Here is a 20,728-nt window from a genome sequence, read left to right on the forward strand (position 1 = left end):
CTGTCGTAATTATGGACGGCTATAGAAGCTGCATGGGTCAGTATTTCCTTTCAGTGACTTACTGAGTCCACGCTGCGACGGCGTGCTACACTACACCGTGCAAAAAGAGGTCCGACACGATATTAGGAGCCTTCCTATGACTTTTGTCACCAGAGTGTAGCGTCTGAACTTATCTATGACTACACCGTGAATGAAGTTGCCTGATTTGATGGTGTGTCGACTCGGACCGTAGAACGTGTCTACACGGAATGGTGTACCTCTCGCAAGCCTGTAACAAGGTGTCAGAAAAGAGGCCGTGAAAAGATACTAAACGACGTGGACCGGATACGAATATCACGCCTTGTCAGTGACAATCGGTTTCAAACCTGACACGAATTCCTACTGTCAGTGAATGCAGACTCGTATCAACCACTTTCTGACAAACACTGCTACGGGAATTGCATGCAACTGACAAACTGAGACCGATACGATGTAAAGGGCCGATGCACGCAGCAGCACATAAAGCCGCTCGTCCTTAGTGCGCTAAAACATTAGAGAAAACAGTAACTGATTGGAAGCGTGTACTGCAACCGAAGAGTCGCCATTTTGCATATTTTCAAGCGGTATAAGGTGGCGAGTACGTCGGGTGTATAAATCTGCAATGGTGCCAGCACTCAATATTTTACAATAATTTTTATTTCCTACTATCTCAAACTACAGTTATCTTGAACGAGGAGAACTAAGTGTCCAATCTGCGAATCGTGTAAATTTTGTTCTGTGCATTCGTGTTTCTGGAGCGAAGATAAAGCTGCGTCAGGCATTTGCGCAGGCTCAAAGTTGGCCCTTGCGCCGTATAGGCATTCATTACAGACGCACGCATCCGACCCTTGTCTAGTTCTCCTCCCAGTCTCGCAAGCTTGTGTTGCACATCAAGTTAGCCTACACGAACAGTCCTGAATCACTTGTGCATTGATACCCAGTACTTCGTTTATGTGCAGCACACCAAATCCAAAAGATTAAGCCCGATTCGGGATACCATTTTTTCTTGTTGGAGCTCTGTTTAGTACAAGAATGGCAGCGAAGCAGTTACATATCAGACTGGATACTACAGCTGCCGCCATACGTCAGCAACATCTACACTGGCGTTCAAAATTAAAGCAACGAACTGATGTTTCCCCGTCTTCTGCCTAATTCACCGTATGATCATCCAAACTGTCAACAGATGTATATACAATCGTGTTCTGCACGGAAAGTGGTATTCCGGTCAACGGACAACCACATGAACGATGACGTCATGGCACCTATCAAACGGGCTAGTGTTTGCCGCGTAGTCCTACATCCAGAATCGCTGTGCATCAGTCACCGACCGTGCAGTATGGTTCAAATGGCTCTGAGCACTATGGGACTTAACATCTGTGGTCATCAGTCCCCTAGGACTTAGAACTACTTAAACCGAACTAACCTAAGGACATCACACACATCCATGCCCGAGGCAGGATTCGAACCTGCGACCGTAGCGGTCACGCGGTTCCAGACTGAAGCGCCTAGAACCGCACGGCCACACCGGCCGGCGGCACGTGCAGTATGGCATAAAGAAGATGGTTACCAGACTCACTGCGGTGGAGGGCCACAAGAAGAATGCAATCAGGACAGTCGCAAACTGATGAGGCCTGATGGCTTAGTGTGAATCATTCTGTTGCTTCTCGGATGTGGCAACAATTTATAGACACTGAAATAGTACCCTAAAGACCAGGGCAGGACTGACCGTGTGTGATATTAGAAAGAGAGGACCGTTATTTGGATGCAAGGGCACGACAGTACCGCCTTAGTACTGCACCGCACCTGGGACCTGAGCTCGCAGCAGCCACTGGACGTGCTGTATCGAGGCAGACGGTGTACAGAAGGCTGCGGCAGAGTGGACTTTATTGCTGCAGACCTTCTGTATGAGTACCTCTGATGGGTCTTCACAGAAAGGAACGTCTAGATTGGAGTCGTCAACATGTGACCTGGGCGGTCGAACAGTGGGCCAATGCTCTTTTCACAGATCAGTACCGATTTGGTCTGGAATGTGGTTCTAGACGGATTCGCATCTGGTAAGAACGTGGAAGATGATTTCGGAACCCAAACATTACGGAAAGAGGCCGATATTGAGGAGATCCCTAATGCTGTGGGCAAGAATTATGTTGAACACATGAACACCTCCTCATGAAATTGTACGGGTGAATCGGCAAGATTTAACTGCTGTTATGTATCATGACGAGATCTCGGGACCTCATGTGCGGTTGTTGCGAGTTGGTGCGGGCTCAGACTTCGTACTGATGGACGATAATGATCGACCCCATAGAGCAAGAGCGGCTGATGTTTTCTTGGAAACGGAAGATATTGCACGCATGGCGTGACATGCTCACTCTCCCGATTTTAATCCCACAAAGCATGTCTCGGGTGCACTAGGGAGACAGTTTGCTTCATGTCAGCATTCATCGACCACTCTCCAAGACTTGCGGGCAGCTCTCCAGGAAAAATGGGCGTTATTGCCTCACCACGAGATCGACGATTGACTCACAGCATGCTCCGTCGTTGTAAGGCCTATATTGCTGCCAGGGGTGGTCGCACCCCAGCCGTAGCACATTAACTAGCTGGAGGTATGTGTGTGAAAAAAAAAAACGAAAATCATTTTTGTCTATCGTTATGCATATTGCTGTTATTTACGTTCTGTATTCTTTACATTGTTTCTACTTTACTATTACCGGTTTATACTGTTTTGTGGAAAAATAAACACAAATTTGCAAAATTTCCGTTTGTTGCTTCAATTTTGGGCACCAGTGTATGATTTTAAAGGAATGATAATTGTAGTTATCAGTCAGCGTTAGAGATGATATATGATTTGAACATTTCTACGCGACAACCTGTCTCTACGGTTTAAAGTGCAGAGCGGGCGAACTGATCTTTTTTCCTCTGTGACTACACTAATTAGGCATTTGTGGTAATAATTGTTCATATAAGCAACAGATATGCCGCCGAGGGGCAATTGCCTGAATGGATACGTAAAATTAGGGCAGATCTCACGCGCGATTAACAGGATGGCACAACGAATTGGGCAATGAGGTCTGCGAGTCGTCGCGGCACGCGAGCCACGTTGCGTTATGACACGGCAGCTGTCGCCGGTACACACGATCCCAGAGAGCCTCGGGAGAGGCACTGGAGCACGTCATGAGAGGCGCCGCGCATTTGGCGGGATGTTAACGAGCGAGGGGGGAGCGCCCCGGCGCGCCGCGCCGCTATCGATTTGGGACGCGAGTCGAGCCGCCACGCTGCGCACGCACACACACACAAACACACACACACACACACACACAGCAGCTTGATGGCTAATTTCTCATGGATACAAGTAATAGTTACCATTTGGCATCATAAATTGAACATTCATTCTCGAAAAGCACCTAAAAGTGACTTTTTAGGGTTCAGTATCTCAGTTCGTAAAAATGGAACCGTTACAGGATAGCTTTGTTGCCTATCCGACAGTTAAGACCCCTTTTTCTCAGTAATGAGGCTCAATTTTTGTCACATACTATGGTCTACGGTCCATTTGCGGAGTAAAACATTTCAGCTTCTAAGGCAATGCAATTAAATACACGGCCATTTATGTCACATATTTCGATACTCGCAAACTCACTTCTCAAAACTTATAGGGTACTTCCCGTTGATGTAGAACTATGAAGTTTAGCAAACAAGCAACAGTGCAAGTACAGGAAAAAAATCCGAAATTATTAATTTGTAATTACATCAAACGAAAAAAAAATTTTGTCGTTTTTTATCGGTCTGTCTCTCCGTTCGTCTCTTAATACCCCTTCTTCTCATGAACGGTACACCAATGAAACGGACATTTATGTCGCACACTAAAGTATACGGCCCCTTGCCGGTGTAAAAAATATAAGCTCCTAAGTGAATGAAATCAAAAGATACGGAATTTATCACACGTATACTGATTCTCGCAGACTCACTCATCAAAATCTGTAGCGTACTTCCCATTGACTAGAACCATGCAATTCGGCAAGAAGCAACGTTTCACTGTACAAGCACAGGTAAAATTTGAAAATTGTTAATTTGTAATTATATCACACGAAAACAAATATTTTGTGTGTTTCTCCAAAGTGTTAGAATTCTCAGATCCGATATTTGGCGGGTATCGATATCGATAACAGGCAAAAATCGTCGAGATCCTAGATTCCCAGGATGACCTATCCATGTGCATAACTAAATTCGTACAGAAGCTTCGGTGCACGAGTCCTATTCCCACTACAACGAAGTCGTTGTATTTCGAAGACCAGATTATCAATATGACAGACCAAAAGGCTCTCAAACCATTCATCGCAGTGAAGTTCGAGATCAACTTTATCGGGTAATTGAAAGGCATAGTCACACAATATGCATCGCAGTGGAGATCGTACAGGACAGACCAAAATTCCAACTTTTGACTGCCAATCATAGATTCATGGAAATACCGAGTCTTAGCCCTAATAAAACCTGATAAAGATAACGTACGAAAAACTCTGACGAGAAACTGATGAAACTTCGGCGGAAAGGAAAAGGAAATACGTAGCCGATCAAGCTCACACGCTCACCTCAGTTGTCCGTAACGACACGAAAAGGTTGGTTAGTTCCTTCCGTAGATCAAATTCACATAAAAGCTATGATGAGAACGAGTCAAGGGAACAAAAATGGAACTCATACTTTTTTAAAAACGCTGTATGGCTACGTGCCGGCCCAGCCATTTACTGATTTTTTTGTATAAATGAGTAATTAATTCTATTCAAGAGTTCCTCTATGGTATATGAGGGGTTGGTACGGAGAAATATCTTTAATCTATATTTGAAAACACTTCCGTTGATTGACATTTTATTTACATTGGAAGGTTATGAAGAAGTCTGCATATTTCGCCCCCTTACAGTGACGAAGCTAGATTCATTAAAGAGCAGTGCAGGTAATTTTTCTACCAGTGCCGCACTTGTGACTATCTCTGTTACTAACAATCTCAGATGCACTGATAACACGAAATTTCATAAGTCAATAAATGTACTGTGAGGCTGCAGTTAAACTTTGCGACTGCATAAAAAGATGCCTGCAAAGATGTACCTGTGCGAGCTCACACATAGTTCTAACTACGGTACTTTCTTCTGCACATTGAATACTTTTTGCTTTTTTGCTAAGTGAAGAGTTACCAAATGGAGCCAGGTAGATTTGGGTGTGCGTGATTGACTGCGAAGAAGCGGAATGATGTGTCATGATGCTACTGAATGAAAATATGCAATATACTGTACCTTAAGTTACTGACTTCTATATCCCCAAAATTAGCAATTACTCTTATGACAAAAGTAGCCGAACTTAATCATTTAAACAGGGTACTACGTGGCTTTCTTTTAAGTTATTTCTTGTCGGTGTACCAAGTTAACAGAAAGTAAGACATTTTTATAGTACAACACTGGATGAGCTGGTTTCCTTTTTTTTAGAAAAAAGGTGGCCCAGTTGTGCAAAACCGGTCACTAACTTTCCCAAAAATATTATTTACTATTTTTCTCTGTTGATATTCCTTGCCTCGCCGTCAAAACAACGATTGTGTCACCTGCAAATAGGTATAATTCTCCCTCCTGATCAAAATGAAATTGTACAGGATGGTTGTAATTAAATTTTCACTACTTGAGAGGGCCCCCATTAAAAACGAGTGATCGTATGACAACGAAGCAGTGTGGAAACATTGGTAAGGACAAGCGGAAGAGAAATAACGAATAAACCACTGAGAGAAACACATTTTAATTTCCACATGAGAGGATAACATTTATTAACTGTGTACCGCCGGCCGCTGTGGCCGTGCGGTTCTAGGCGCTTCAGTCCGGAACCGCGCTGCTACTACGGTCGCAGGTTCGAATCCTGCCTCTGGCATGGATGTGTGTGATGTCCTTAGGTTAGTTAGGTTTAAGTAGTTCTAAGTTTAGGGGATTGATGACCTCAGATGTTAAGTCCCACAGTGCTTAGAGCCATTTGAACTATTTGAACTGTGTACCATGTTTACGTTCTAGGTTACAAACGTTACTCAGTGTGACGACCATTTGCATCCTCGACGGCCTACAGCCTCACTAGAGATACCATTTCACAACTGTTCGCAGCATTTTATGAACGGTGGGCCAGGTAATGTTCAGCTGCACAACTGGTGCACTGCTTGAAGATCGCAGATTACGTTCAGCATTCTCAGCCATGCCACCAGTAACTTTTTCAACAATTTGCAGCGCAATCGGCCGTCGGCCTCTCCCAGGATCAAGTCCCAATCGTCAGTTAATGCAAACTTCCGAATCATGTTCTTCAACCCCGGTGCGGAAAGAGGACCTCTTCGTCTTTCATTGCGTCGAACTTTGCAGCACTGTTGATGTTGGTTTGATAAAACAGCTTTACGATTAAAGTGCTGCTCACATTTTCCAGCCCATGTTGCCTGTCTGCAACTGTAATGCGCAATGATGCTCCTGTTTCAACCACACGCGCAGTACCAGTACCGGGGTCCAATGGCAAGTCATGATATAAACGCTACTAACAACACAAGTCCTGCAGCGCGCAGTTTGAACATCATTCCTACGAAGTTTGGTACCCATACAGTAAAAAGTCTTCCGTTTACGCTGGCTGAAGTAGCGGAAGTTTCGTTATAACCATCATGCAGATCATTTACATATAGCAAGAACAGTAGTGGACCAATGATCGAACCCAGTGGGACTTCATTGTATTTCTTCGAATGCAGATGGTGTGGCGTCCATAAGTCACTGAAAATACCAACTTGTGCTATCTTATCATTTAAATATTTTATCACGTGGTCACAAAATATATAAAAAGCTGTAGCTGTAGATTGGTCATTCTGAAATCCAATCTGCGATCGGCTAAATATCCTATTACCTCAAATGTGCGTAACAGCCCTCGAGAACAACAACTTAATCATATTGCCTACTGACATTTTTACGTCACTTTAAAGTGATAACGGGTTACGAATATATCTGCATCGATAAACTAATACATTGTTTACAAAGAAACGACAGAGGAAAAGTCATATAGAACGTGATGTAACAGTGATATCTGTACTGTAAGAAGTAAAAACCAAAATCCGAAAATAAAGCATATTGAGTACTAAAGGACAGTAAAAAGTAGAAGTTATGAAGCTAGGGGGGCAGAGAAGTATCGCCTGACTGATGAAGCAATTGAATGCCGTAAGGGGTGTAAAACTATGAGAATTAACTCCCAAAAAGAGAGACGTACATCCAAAGACATCGTACCATGGAAAGGACGAGCGGAGACAGATACGACATTAAAAATCCTGTAGTCGACGAGGTCATTAGAGGCTGAACACAAGCTCGATTTGAACGTAAATCGGCCGTCCCCTTTTCAAAGGAACCAGACACACCGTCGCTCTAAGTGATGAAGAGGAACCGCAGAAATTCTAAATCTGCACGACCGGACGGGGATTTGAACCCCGCGTCTCCCGAATGCGAGTCCAGTGCTTTGAAGCAGAGCAGGGCCACGCTCTGTCGCACTCAAGAGTGCTTTCACAGCGCCGCGGCGCCAGCTGACACCGTGACGGGCGTCGCGTGAGCAGGAGATATAAATACGGCGGGCAGGCGCGGGCTGCCGCCAACAGCCGCCGTAATACGCCACTCCTGTACTGCGCGTGTGATTTCGAAACAGGAAGACGACTGGACATTTTACGACTCGTTCACCGCGAGGCCATTGTAAACAGAGCACAAGCCAGGACCGAACAGGGATGAGGAAGGAAATCGATCGTTTCCTTTTCACAGGTACAGTCCAGGCGTTTGCATGAAATGATCGAAATCTCGATGGCCGGACGGAGCAATGAACCCAAGTGCTCCTGAATGGGTGCCATTGTGCCATCTCATACGCCGTGTATAATTCTGATAAAAATGCTTCAAGAAAATATAAACTCTGTACGGATAAACGTAACTGAATGGCTAAACAGCATGTGTTTGGCCTTTCAACCGTCGGTTCTCTATATACAAAGTACTATTCACCCATCTTGATCAGTACTGGAACTCCTAATTCCGGCTTTCGCTAGGAGCACTCTGCCTGATGTGCTGTCCTCACCTGCTGTGCTGTCCTCACCTTGACTAACAACTTCCATATGGAAACTTTATGATCAAAAGCTCTGTTCAAACGAAGCTGTGAGACGGCGCAGGCCTGCTGAGTTCGTTCAGTTGCAAGATTTTTGCCCATGAAAGCACTAAGGAAGTTATATGGTTTCAAGTCGCAGTCCAACATCCAGTTTTGATCTGTTATGTGGATCAAATTAGGGTAGGAGAAATAGGGCTTCACCTATCGTCGAAGACGATGTCACTCGAGTCAGTCAGATTAGTCGGATCATTCTAACGTTCATTTGAAGTGATATAGGCAAATCACGGAAAACTACTTATTATTTATTTATTCAGCCTATGGCGAAACTACATAAAAATGTGAGAGATGTAAAACAAGAAAATAATGTATGAAGGTAACATAGGGAAATACAAACAAACAAATATAAAACTATAGAAGGTGGACATTTAAAGATGTTATTAATCCAGAATATCCAGCATAGCTCTACATCCAGGGAGCCTCGGGAGAGCCCTTCAAGAAGTCGTTCCAATCTCCTTTAAATCTTGTTATTGTACGTTCTCGAACAACCTAGTCCTCTGCTCCATTGCACGACACTCATACTAAGGGCAGTGTGCGATAATCTATTTGCAGACGGATGCTTTGCATTTGCATGCGTGGTTGTGATGTGGCTGAGGCGGCTTTAGGCTTTTCGTGTCAACAGCATGCCTATGATCAGTAAAGTTAGTCGATCTGACGCGGCTTTGTTCTGTAAACAGTTGTGTCCAATTAGACCTTTAAAAGCCAAGCAGCATGCTGGGACTGCTGCTGACCCACGCTGCAGCGCAGGTTTTGACAACAGAATACACAGTAGGTTGTGTTGCTGTACATAGAATGTCTTTAAATACCACACTATCTCACTCGAGAACAGAGGTCAACATTTAGCAACATACTGCTTGCGACACAAAATTTGAATGAACGAAGCACTTTCTTCCCTTTTACAGATCGAACTGTAACTTTTCTTCATGCGGTTAAACAGTTCCCCGTTTTAGTCGCGATAAACATAACAAACAGTGTTCTGTTCCGGGCTTCTCAGTAAGTACACCTCGAGTGTTCCGGCACACAGGGAGGTGAACGCCCTACATGCGGTGCCCCCCCCCCCCCCAAACGGCGGTGTGTTAACACGGGACAACGCCAAGGCATACACTCAGCGACACACCTGCTCGCCAGCCAGTTTCTACCTACCACCGTGACAGCGTGGCTGTCCCCGTTATCGAGTAAAGTGTAAACAATCGGTGGGTGGGTCGGCGGAAACAAGCAGCAACTGAAAAAAAGCTGTCCCCGCTATCGTCCCTCTATTCCGAATTACACGAGTCGGTCTGTTAACTTCCTGAACCTGTCTGGACTGCTCCCTTGCACTGATGGGGCTCTACTTTACGACGACCACGTCCTGAGTATCTCGACTAGAATGTGGGCACACTTTTGGGCTTTACTACTCTCTGTTGACGATGACACATTTACCTGAAGGTGCCAGGTCATTTCATACTTGCCTCTCTCGCATGCGCGTATGAATTGTGGTGTAGTTAATTCATTTTTGAAAGACAACGTACAAACACCCTACAGACATAATGTCGTGAAATTAAACGGTAATGATATAGTTAGCCTCTATTCTGAAGCTATCCACGCGCTTTCAGTAAAAGTTGTGCGCTGTAGGTTCAAATGTTCAAATGTGTGTGAATTCCTAAGGGACAAAATTGCTAAGGTCATCGGTCCCTAGACTTACACACTACTTAACCTAACGTATGCCCGAGGGAGAACTCGAACCTCCGGCGGAAGGGAGCGCGAAAGCCGTGACATGGCGCCTGAAACTGCGACCACTCCGCCCGGCTGAGCTGAAGGAATTTACCCAAGACCTTTCGGGGATGTTCAAACCTTGAAACGTAGTTTCATCCATATCAGTCTAATGTGACAAATCCTGTACTACCTTGATTAGTTTTTATGTTTGGATGCAAGTAAAATTAAGTAACATCAAAGAGATCGTTTAAAAGCTAAGTTAGCTTGAGAGACAATAAGAGAAACAAAAAAAATGGCAGTGTTACATGTACGAACAGAAATAGCCGCGAAGTGAAGGAAAACTTTGAATACGAAAAGTACGTTTCCGGGTACCAACGACAATGAAAAAATAAATCTGCAACAACGTAAATATGTAGTATCTTCTGGACGACGGAAAAAAATCACGAAAAATATGGAAGTATCCGTATCAAAACAAAAGATCACTGCGACGTGACGCATTTACAGTACATTCAGTTAACGAGAGTCTTTGTGTTTTATAGCTCTTGCTTTCACTACTTAAAAATCTCGTCTCTCTTCATGAATTATTTCGTGAAATATTACATTTAATGTATAGTTTATGAGAAAAATGTTGAAATACTATCAACACAAACATAATTACAGCATTTTTTAAAGAGAAAGCGATGTGTATTATTTAGAAAGAATTATTTTCAATAAATACTGATGAGTTCAGGCAGACTGTTTATACATACGCCAAAGTATACAATTTGTACATATTCAAGAAACTTAATCGCAATGTATCTATATACATCCGTGGAAATATTACCCCCGGGTTTCTCGATAAGACGGTTTTTTTCTCTTTCTTTTCGACGGTAATTGCCAAGGCACAAAATATGAATATTGTTCGAGAACATGAACTAAGGACAGCCAGGCGTAAATTTTCTCGCACATTTTACGAGGTATCTTTCAGTTAGGTCTGCTGCAGACACTGTGCCACTGACGTTACACATTCTCTGTCATCTGCTAGAGCAACGAACACACCTACGAATTTCGCCAATTAATGCGGTAAGTACTGGTAAGTCTCCACTGGCAGCGTTAAAACCTATTTGGACATTTTACACAAATCACTATGGGCATTCCTCTTTTTCGTACAACATGATATTATACAAGTTTTAAAAGTGCAAATACTGCCAAACGTCCTAGGCATGGAGTTTCTGCTTTTTGCTTACCAAGTAGAGATAACAGCACATTTTCAGTATAGTGACAAGGAATCCCAAGAGAAATTATATTTACTCGATGGTAATAATGGTATCCCAAGAACGTGATGCTGGGTCACACGACAGGCGGAGTTAGTAAGTTAATACCACGCACTCGGGCTTGGTATACGTCAGATTATTTACTTCTTGTTAGCCCCAGACATTGTTATGAGACTATTGCCGTCCATTATTTGCTGTATGTGATAGTTGCCGCCTCTGAGACGAATATGATTTTTAAATGATACGCTAAGTAACAGAATAAACTGAACGATTATTTCCTAATGTGTGAACTGCGCAACACAAACACGGCCACGTAATACTAGACCGTAGCTACAATATTCAAGAAAAAATGAGAACAGGGACCGTGAACAGATACACAAGTTGTGCGTTTCATATTAAATATGTGTAACTGATACTTCATGTAAATAACTTAAAGTTGCGCCATTGAAATCAAAATCGAAAGCTGCCTGATGGATACAACTTATTTGAGCATCTTGTAACTTGAGCATAAAGATGAGATGGAATAAAATATGTAAGTGCCTTTCTGACAAATTAAAACTATACATAGACTTCTGCATCAAACCATGATCTGTTTCCCCATGCAACAAAGTATGCAGGAGAGCCTCTGTGAACGTAAAGTAGTGGGAAAGTTATACTGGAAGTTCGATGCATTGAGTAGGTAAGTAAACCGTAATCGGGTGTCGCAAATCGTACGACACTGCTCGCGAAGATCTGAGTGATGGTTTGGCATTTTAGTGCACTTCGTCGATTCGCATGGGGAGGGAAAAGCAGTGGAGACTACTCGACTTACTATCGTTAATGACTGATACTACTAGAAATAAATTACACGCACTGAAAAGACCTGGTAGGAAAAACTCCTTGTCCCTAGCACCTGGACATGGGGTCAGAGTGCATGTGGCCCCAAAGAACTACAGGACGTTATTGTAGAACCGGAAAAAGCAGAAAGTTTTCAACACCCTATCGGCAACGAAGCCACTGCACACGAAGCACAAGCTTGAAGTGCATAGGGTTGGGGAAGGACATCAAAAATGGTTCAAATGGCTCTGAGCACTATGGGACTCAACTTCTGAGGTCATTAGTCCCCTAGAACTTAGAACTAGTTAAACCTAACTAACCTAAGGACATCACGCACATCCATGCCCGAGGCAGGATTCGAACCTGCGACCGTAGCGGTCTCGCGGCTCCAGACTGCAGCGCCTAGAACCGCTTGGCCACTTCGGCCGGCGGGAAGGACATCGCCTGTGGCATTTTCGAAGGAACCACAGAAGAATTGGTGTAAGGCGATTGAAGGAAACCAAGGAAGATGAAATTCTATTGACGTGGAAGGAATTTGAATTCCCCCCAGAAATGCGACTCCTGGGTTTTAAGCACTGCCTCATTTCTTTCGTTTCGTCAACAAGATTAACACTCGGCCACTTGTTTCCCAGTGAGCTGCATAAAACAAGCACCATGGAAGTTATTCCCACATGTCGTACCATCCATCCTGTCCCTTCTTCTTGTCATTGTTTTCCACAGGTTCCTTTCTTCTTCCTCGTTCCTTATCATACCAGTGCATCCAACTTCCAGCATACATCTACTGCACCACGTCACAAACGCTTCGATTCTCTTCTTTTCTGGTTCTCCTACAGTGCATGATTGATTTCTCGTACTACACGTACATTCTGAAAAATTTCTTAATCAAATTAATCCCTAAGTTTGATACTAGTACATTTTACTTTTCACCAGAAATGTTCTCTTTGCCTGTACTAGGCTGCTTTTTATATCCTCCTTTTTTCGTCCATCGTGTATTATTTTTCGTCGAGTGTTATTTTGCTTCCAAGGTAGCAGAATTCCTTAACATCGCCTACTTGGTGGTCATCAAGTTCCATGTTAACTTTATCACTAATCTCATTTCTGCTACCCCTTATTATCTTCGTCTTTCTTCGGTTTACCCTCGATGCATATTTCGTACCAACTGGACTGTTCATTCCACTCAACAGACCCTGTGATTTTTGTTAATTTTCACTGAAGGTAGCAATGTCATGAGAGAATATTACAACTGATATCGTTTCACCTTGAATTTAAATCCCAGACCTGAACCTTTATTTTATTTCTGTTATTGTTTATTCGACGTACAAACTGAACAGAAGGGGCGAAAGACTCCATTCATGTCTCAAACCATTACGGCGTCTAGTAACAGTCACACAAATCGTGGCAGGTGCGATTCAGGAAAAATAAGGACGTAATCATTTGAATGAGAGATTTGAACTTTTCCCCCTTGTTTAAACTATTCATACCATCTAAATATATAAAAAAGAGACGTTTATTAAAGACACGCAGCGGAAGATATTCACAGATGAAACTACAGTAGAACAGCGGGTCATGCAGAACTTCGCTATTCGTCTGCGTCACATCATCGCCAATGATGGCAGGCACATAGAACTTGTCAAAACCTAAATCCGAATATCTGTAGTGACGTTTACATGTCGAATGAATGTGTGGACGCCGTAGTTTGTAACTAATTTACGTTTTTCTTTAGATGGTTCAATAAGTGTCACCCTCTAAGTGACAGCAGAGAGGAATTTGGAACTCATGACAACTTCTTGCTGAAATATTGCACGGAAAGCAGCTCTACAAATTGACGAGGAAAATACTGAGTACTTGTTCGTGTCAAGGAACACACCCACAGTTCATGAAGTAACTTTTAAAAGAACAGACACATTTAAATATTTGGGAATTATTTTTAGCGAGCAGAATAGAATGGAAACTGACATTAAGTCAAGAATCACAGCGGCAAATACAGCATATTCTGGCTGACGGGACGAGCTGTGGAGTAGAATGGCTTCGGTATCAGTTCACTAGAGCGTAATTCTCCCTGTAGTTCTACGTTTCTCTGAAACATTTACAAAGGATAACAGATGACAAGCAACTACTAGACTTGTAGAGAAAGATATTAAGGAAAATATTTGGCCCCAAAAGGGACACCCAGTCACAGGAATAAACGAAATTAAAAAACCAGGAACTGGTAGACCTATACTCAATAGCTGATGTTGTGCGAAGGGCGAAGAAAGGTTGATGTGGACAGGAGACCTAATTAGCAAGGGAGAGGAATGACTACCGCGAGTAGCATTCTCAGGATCCGCGGAAGGCAGAGGGGGCCGAGGAAGGCCATGGAAAAGATGGAAGGATGATGCCAATAGGGACACGGAGGCGAGGGTTCTCAGAAAAGGAGACTGGACTATGAAGGCTAAGAACAGAAATGACTGGTGTAGGAATGAAGAGAACGAATATGGTCTCCCAAACCAAAGCGACAATTAAGAAGAGGAAGAGACGAACAATTTAAAATACTTGGTATTGACACCAATAATCTTATATTAGATCTGCTGTAACTGAAAAAACTACTGCGAATGGGATTTTAAAATGCGTCAAATATGTGAGAACTGGGGATACGTGTCGACTGTCCTACGTGCGAGTACGATATCATCCTATGAGCACAGTACGAGATTTGTGCGCTGACAGATCGTGGTGTAAACGAGAACAGGGGCGGTCTAGAACGCAGTGAATACCAGCACGCGTCCGGAATGCGAGGAAGCCGTGAGAGCTGTGTAAAGGGAGGGGGAGGAGGGAACGGAACGCCGGGAAGGCAAACACAGTGGCGGCAAATGAAGAGGCCGGGAGGGGCACGCCGGGCCGGCTGCTGCAGCCGTATTGACCCCCACGCAAACAGTGGCCAGCTGCCGACGCCTCTGCGGCTGCAGCCACGGGGCCACCACACATTCGCTGTTTTTGGGCGCACATTAATGAGTCACCGACTATTTCACTGTAACTGCCGATACTATGCCACAATTCTATTCGATGATGTCATCGAGTCAGACTGGGAATACGTAGGGGTCAGCTGATGCTAAGCCTCCGAAACACTCGTGCCTGCACCCTGCTGTACCCTGCCGTCAGGTGTGCCACAGATCGCCACCGCTAGTGCTCTGCACAGCGAGCTAGCCTCTGGCGCCCACGTTCTGTGGTGAGGCTCGGAAGTCCAAAATCTCGTCGCCTACTCGTGGCTTCCTCGTCCTTTAACCACTTTCCATAGATCCTCACTCCAGCGTCGCCATTTCCGATGCGCTCGTTTCTAGGCACCAGGCCGTACACGTCAGCGGATATCGCCATGCTCCCTGCATCGTTGCTACAATGCTCTCCATACGTGTGTGCTTCGCTGAATTAATTTCCTTGCCGCGTCACGTGCCCACACCACCACAAATTCGCATTCAGTCTCCTCGTGGACAACGGTCGTAACGTTTTGGCTCCTCGGTGTATAGGTCGAGCCGAACCGCCAGCGCAGTTCATAGATGTCAGGAAGTAGTGAGCCATGCCTTGTCAAAGAAATCACGTCGTTATTCATTTGGGGTGATTTGATGAAAACATGGAATGTCTAAAACGAAGCAGTCAAAATACACTACTGGCCATTAAAACTGCTACACCACGAAGAAATGCAGATGATAAACGGGTATTCATTGGACAAATATATTATACTAGGACTGACATGTGATTACATTTTCACGCTATTTGGGTGCATAGATCCTGAGAAATCACTACCCAGAACAACCACCTCTAGCCGTAATAACGGCCTTGATACGACTGGGCATTGAGTCAAACAGACCTTGGATGGCGTGTACCGGTACAGCTGCCCATGCAGCTTCAACACGATACCACAGTTCATCAAGAGTAGTGACTGGCGTATTGTGACGAGCCAGTTGCTCGGCCACCATTGACCAGACATTTTCAGTTGGTGAGAGATCTGGAGAATGTGCTGACCAGGGCATCAGTCGAACATTTTCTGTATCCAGAAAGGCCCGTACAGGACCTGCAACATGCGGTCGTGCATTATCCTGCTGAAATGTAGGGTTTCGCAGAGATCGAATGAAGGATACAGCCACGGGTCGTAACACATCTGAAATGTAACGTCCACTGTTCAAAGTGCCATCAGTGCGCACAAGAGGTGACCGAGATGTGTAACCAATGGCACTCCATACCATCATGCCGGGTGATGCCAGTATGGCGATGACGAATACACGCTTCCAATGTGCGTTCACCGCGATGTCGCCAAACACGGATGCGACCATCATGATGCTGTAAACAGAACCTGGATTCATCCGAAAAAAATGACGTTTTGCCATTCGTCCACCCAGGTTCGTCGTTGAGTACACCATCGCAGGCGCTCCTGTCTGTGATGCAGCGTCAAGGGTAACCGCAGCCACGGTCTCCGAGCTGATAGTCCATGCTGCTGCAAACGTCGGCGAACTGTTCGTGCAGATGGTTTTCGTCTTGCAAACGCCCTCATCTGTTGACTCAGGGATCGAGACGAGGTTGCACGATCCGTTACAGCCATGCGGGTAAGATGCCTGTCATCTTGACTGCTAGTGATACGAGGCCGTTGGGATCCAGCACGGCGTTCCGTATTACCCTCCTGAACCCACCGATTCCTTATTCTGCTAGCAGTCATTGGATCTCGACCAACGCGAGCAGCAAGGTCGCGATACGATAAACCGCAATCGCGATAGGGTACAATCCGACCTTTATCAAAGTCGGAAACGTGATGGTACGCATTTCTCCTCCTTACACGAGGCATCACAACAACGTTTCACCAGGCAACGCCGGTCAACTGCTGTTTGTGTGTGAGAAATCTGTTGGAAATTTTCCTCATGTCAGCACGCTGTAGGTGTCGCCACCGGCGCCAACCTTGTGTGAATGCTCTGAAAAGCTAATCATTTGCATATCACAGCATCTTCATCCTGTCGGCTAAAATTCGCGTCTGTAGCACGTCATCTTCGTGGTGTATCAATTTTAATGGCCAGTAGTGTAGGTCACGAACTCAAAATACGTCGTTCGGTCAAATATTTTCCAACTCATACAACGTCTTAACTAAATAAAGTTTAGAATGAAAGAAAGGGTACCAAATGAATATCTCAGAGAGGGTTACTCCATATTCTCCTAAATTACTGCCAATGTTTTAGTGGTTTTAGCAAAAATGTCTTAGTATGTCTTTATGTAACCAATAGCGCCTGAAGTCCTGTAGCGTTGGAGAACTTCTGTTATTTCAACATAACTGGTGTACCAGTTGTCCTTGGTAGCGACCATAGACTGCGCAGAAGTCCATATGCTCGCATTTCGTTGGTCACAAGGATTTCAGCAGTACTGCGATTACTTCTTTGTAAAGTAAGAGTCAGACAGTAGATACATTACATTTTCGCGACATTTCGATCGGTTACGTTTTTTTTTTTAAAAAAAAAAAAGAAAGAATCCACGCCCAAGAGCATCGAAAAAAGTTAACACTACCAATTCCTCATTTGCGTCTAAAATCAGCTTATTCGCTACCTGCAGTGTTAAGAGACCACGATAGAAGGGATGCATTCGGAAAGGTTTCCTTCTCTAGTATAGTGATCCCAAACATACTTTGCAAGATTGTTTCTTTTTATTTTGTGTGTTTACTAGTCATGCTTAAAATTGTAGAGCAATTCCAAAACGAGTAATTTCGTACATTTCTTATGTTTAATGAACTGTTACTGGCTAGTCGCAATGATATCCCTCTAATCACATTAGTAAAAAGTAACTGTCATATGACATTGTTGGTTGGTATATGTCACGGGGTGGGTTCAAGACGCTTGTCGGAAAGGGTTTTCTTCCTCCGCGCGCACTGGGCCCTTTCCTTGACGATCTGTCGTATGTGTAGTTGTAGAGTGTAGGTGAATGTAAGGAATGCTTGTACAGTGTACTGTTATGTCTGCGTTGTCTGACAATAATGAGACACAGAAGAGGGTGAAATCCTGTGCCGGCACTTTGCCTAGTAATGTAATCGCTAATAGTATCGAGGGGCCTGCCGAGCTTGACGTCCCCACCCGACGGACGGATCAACATCAACATCAACATCAACAGTGTCACACGCCCCCCCCCTCCCCCCCCCCCCCCCCACTTAATGAGTCACTGCAGAGAGGTTTCGAATTTAATCCAGGACACTGGCCCAAAGTGTGGTGATCAGGGAAGTCACTCCAATACCTCTCCTTCCCTTGCTGACCAAATACTGGCAGTGAAAATTTTGTCTATCACCAGGATTCGAACCGGCTTACCTCCGAATCGAACATAACTGCACACACCCCGACAACGGGATCGCGCATCCCCTTGGTTATTATGCGACTCGATGCCACATCTTGGTTTCAGACAGTCATGGAGTTACTAGCACGAGCAAGAATGTCCTCTGCCAAAAAAAAACTCATCGAACTTGCATCCTTGAGATTATTTAAAGTCTAGCATTGGAGAGCAGTGTTACCAAGTATGCTTGTGCTTAATGTCTGAGTGTCTGAGGAACAGACACTACAAAACTTTCAAATGTTGGACACTATTCGTCACGTATTAACATTTACATTTAAATACATATACATTACCTCTCTTTTCCCATCATAGTAGAGGAAACTGTACATATAGCAGCACGAAGGAGTTCGCAGTACTACGAAATTGGTTACACTATTGTTATCATCCGATTTTCACCGTCACTGTGAACGTTTTCTCAACTATCCATAATGTACTATTAATAAATATCTGTGTTACAATATCCACAAAATAAAAATAATTATTGACGTAGATAAAGTTAATCAATATTTATTAATATGCTAAGCAAAGTATTGCTTCCGATCCGATTTCCAGGTAAACGACGGGGATTGTGTGCAGTTTAGAACAGGGACGTAGGCGAGAAAAAATATTCCGATATGAAGTAAAATTGTTAGGGTTGTGCTCTTATTTAGGTTGTAACTATAAGACTCTGAGGTAGCATGTCTGCTACCAACTTTTGTATGAGAAAGCGGGGGGCCCGGACCTGGGCACAAATATCAGTAAGTGGATAGTACTACAGTACTGAAAACTCTGCAAGTCGATATCAGAAGCAAGAGACCAAATATCCGTGGAACAGATTGGATGGTGCACCAGAATGATAGACGCCCGCATATTCCAAATGTTGTTGCTGAATATCTCGCAAAAATCAATGTGAAATGCATGCCTTCCCCTCCCTATGGTCCAGATTTACCCCCGTGTGACTTTTTCTACTCCGTAAACGGAAGAAACACCTTTTTGGGAGGCAATCTTCTTCCAAGAAGTAGTAGTGAAGGCTGCGGAGGCAATTCTGAAGGACCTTTCAAATCAATAAATAAATAAATAAAGAAAAAAAGAAAATATGGTTTGCAGCATGTCTCGCATTCTGGCAGAAACGCTGGGACAAGTGCATCGCATCCAAAGCAAAGGAGACTATTTAATGAAGGATCATCAACATTATGAGGACATATATCAGACACTACAACGAAGTAATCAAGCCTGAAATATTGTATGCAAGTGAGATAATAACACTCGATACGAAAAGCGACATGGAAAGCATACTGAAAGAAGAACGCAAAATCGTGAGAAAAATTATTTGTTCAAAGCTGACAAAGAGGTATACAGATCACAATTTAGGAAAACCATAGAGAAGATGTTAAATCTAGCATCAGATGTCGGAAACGGAAGGTTAAAGTTGTGCGGTCACATCAGCACTACCAAGACTTATCAGCACAACTCTGACTTACAGGAAAGGACCACACAACTCGCACTTGACCTAGAAAAAGCATAAATCGATTCAACAGAAACTGAAGACAGAAACATATACAGAGAAAGATACATAAGTGGAATGCTAGGTCAGAAAATGAAGGCCCAAAGGAACCAAAGTGATCTCAAGATAGAAAGAGACTCCATGAGAGAATGGTGGAAGATCAGAAAAGAATGCTCAAATGAGGAAAAATGCTTTGCATGATCCTGAAGGGTCACGACGCAAATAATAATTATTTACTCGTACAGGGTGTTTCAGAAGTAATGGTCATTATTCAAGGATACGACAGAAATAATCATTCGAAACAAAAAAGGCAAGTAAACATAGACTCTAAATCGCAAACGTTAAGAGCTAAGAGCAGCAGTTCATCTCAGATACAGTGAAACAAATCTCATCTACTAAAAGCTATTTGCTTTCCATATTTTGGGTACTGGTAGTATAGATCAAAACAAGGAGAAATGTCCAATGAACAAGTCTTCTAAAATGCTTACTTTAAAGAGCTATGAGCACTTGTTTATCTTCGTTACTTTGGAACACAACTTCCAATGAAGTCTTTTATGTGGGGAAACACCCCAAACGTGCCACGTCACCAGCTGACGTACCTCGCAATACGAGCAGAGATTGAACCTGTCGGTCTATCGCACCCGATCATCCCAACCCAAGTCAAGTTTCCCCGGCGGTATGGCTCTGGGCCCAACTTTGGCACGTGAGCGCCTGATTTGAGTCTTGCATCTGGCAGGCAGTATTTTTATCTCTGTGTTAGGCAATTATGTATTTACATTGCTGCAAGATTTATTGTTTTATTTAGCGATCTAGCGGTCTCCGCTGGTTTTCTGCAAAGTACAGTACGACAAAAGTCTGCCGTATTGCATTACAAGTAAATAAGTATAAGCTTCCGAATTGCGTCGTTATCATTAAATAACCTACGTTTCGTTTACAGAATAATGACTGTAAACAAAAAAGAAAAGAA

The sequence above is a fragment of the Schistocerca serialis genome, chromosome 6 (assembly GCF_023864345.2).
Source record: "Schistocerca serialis cubense isolate TAMUIC-IGC-003099 chromosome 6, iqSchSeri2.2, whole genome shotgun sequence".
Classification (NCBI taxonomy): Eukaryota; Metazoa; Arthropoda; class Insecta; order Orthoptera; family Acrididae; genus Schistocerca; species Schistocerca serialis.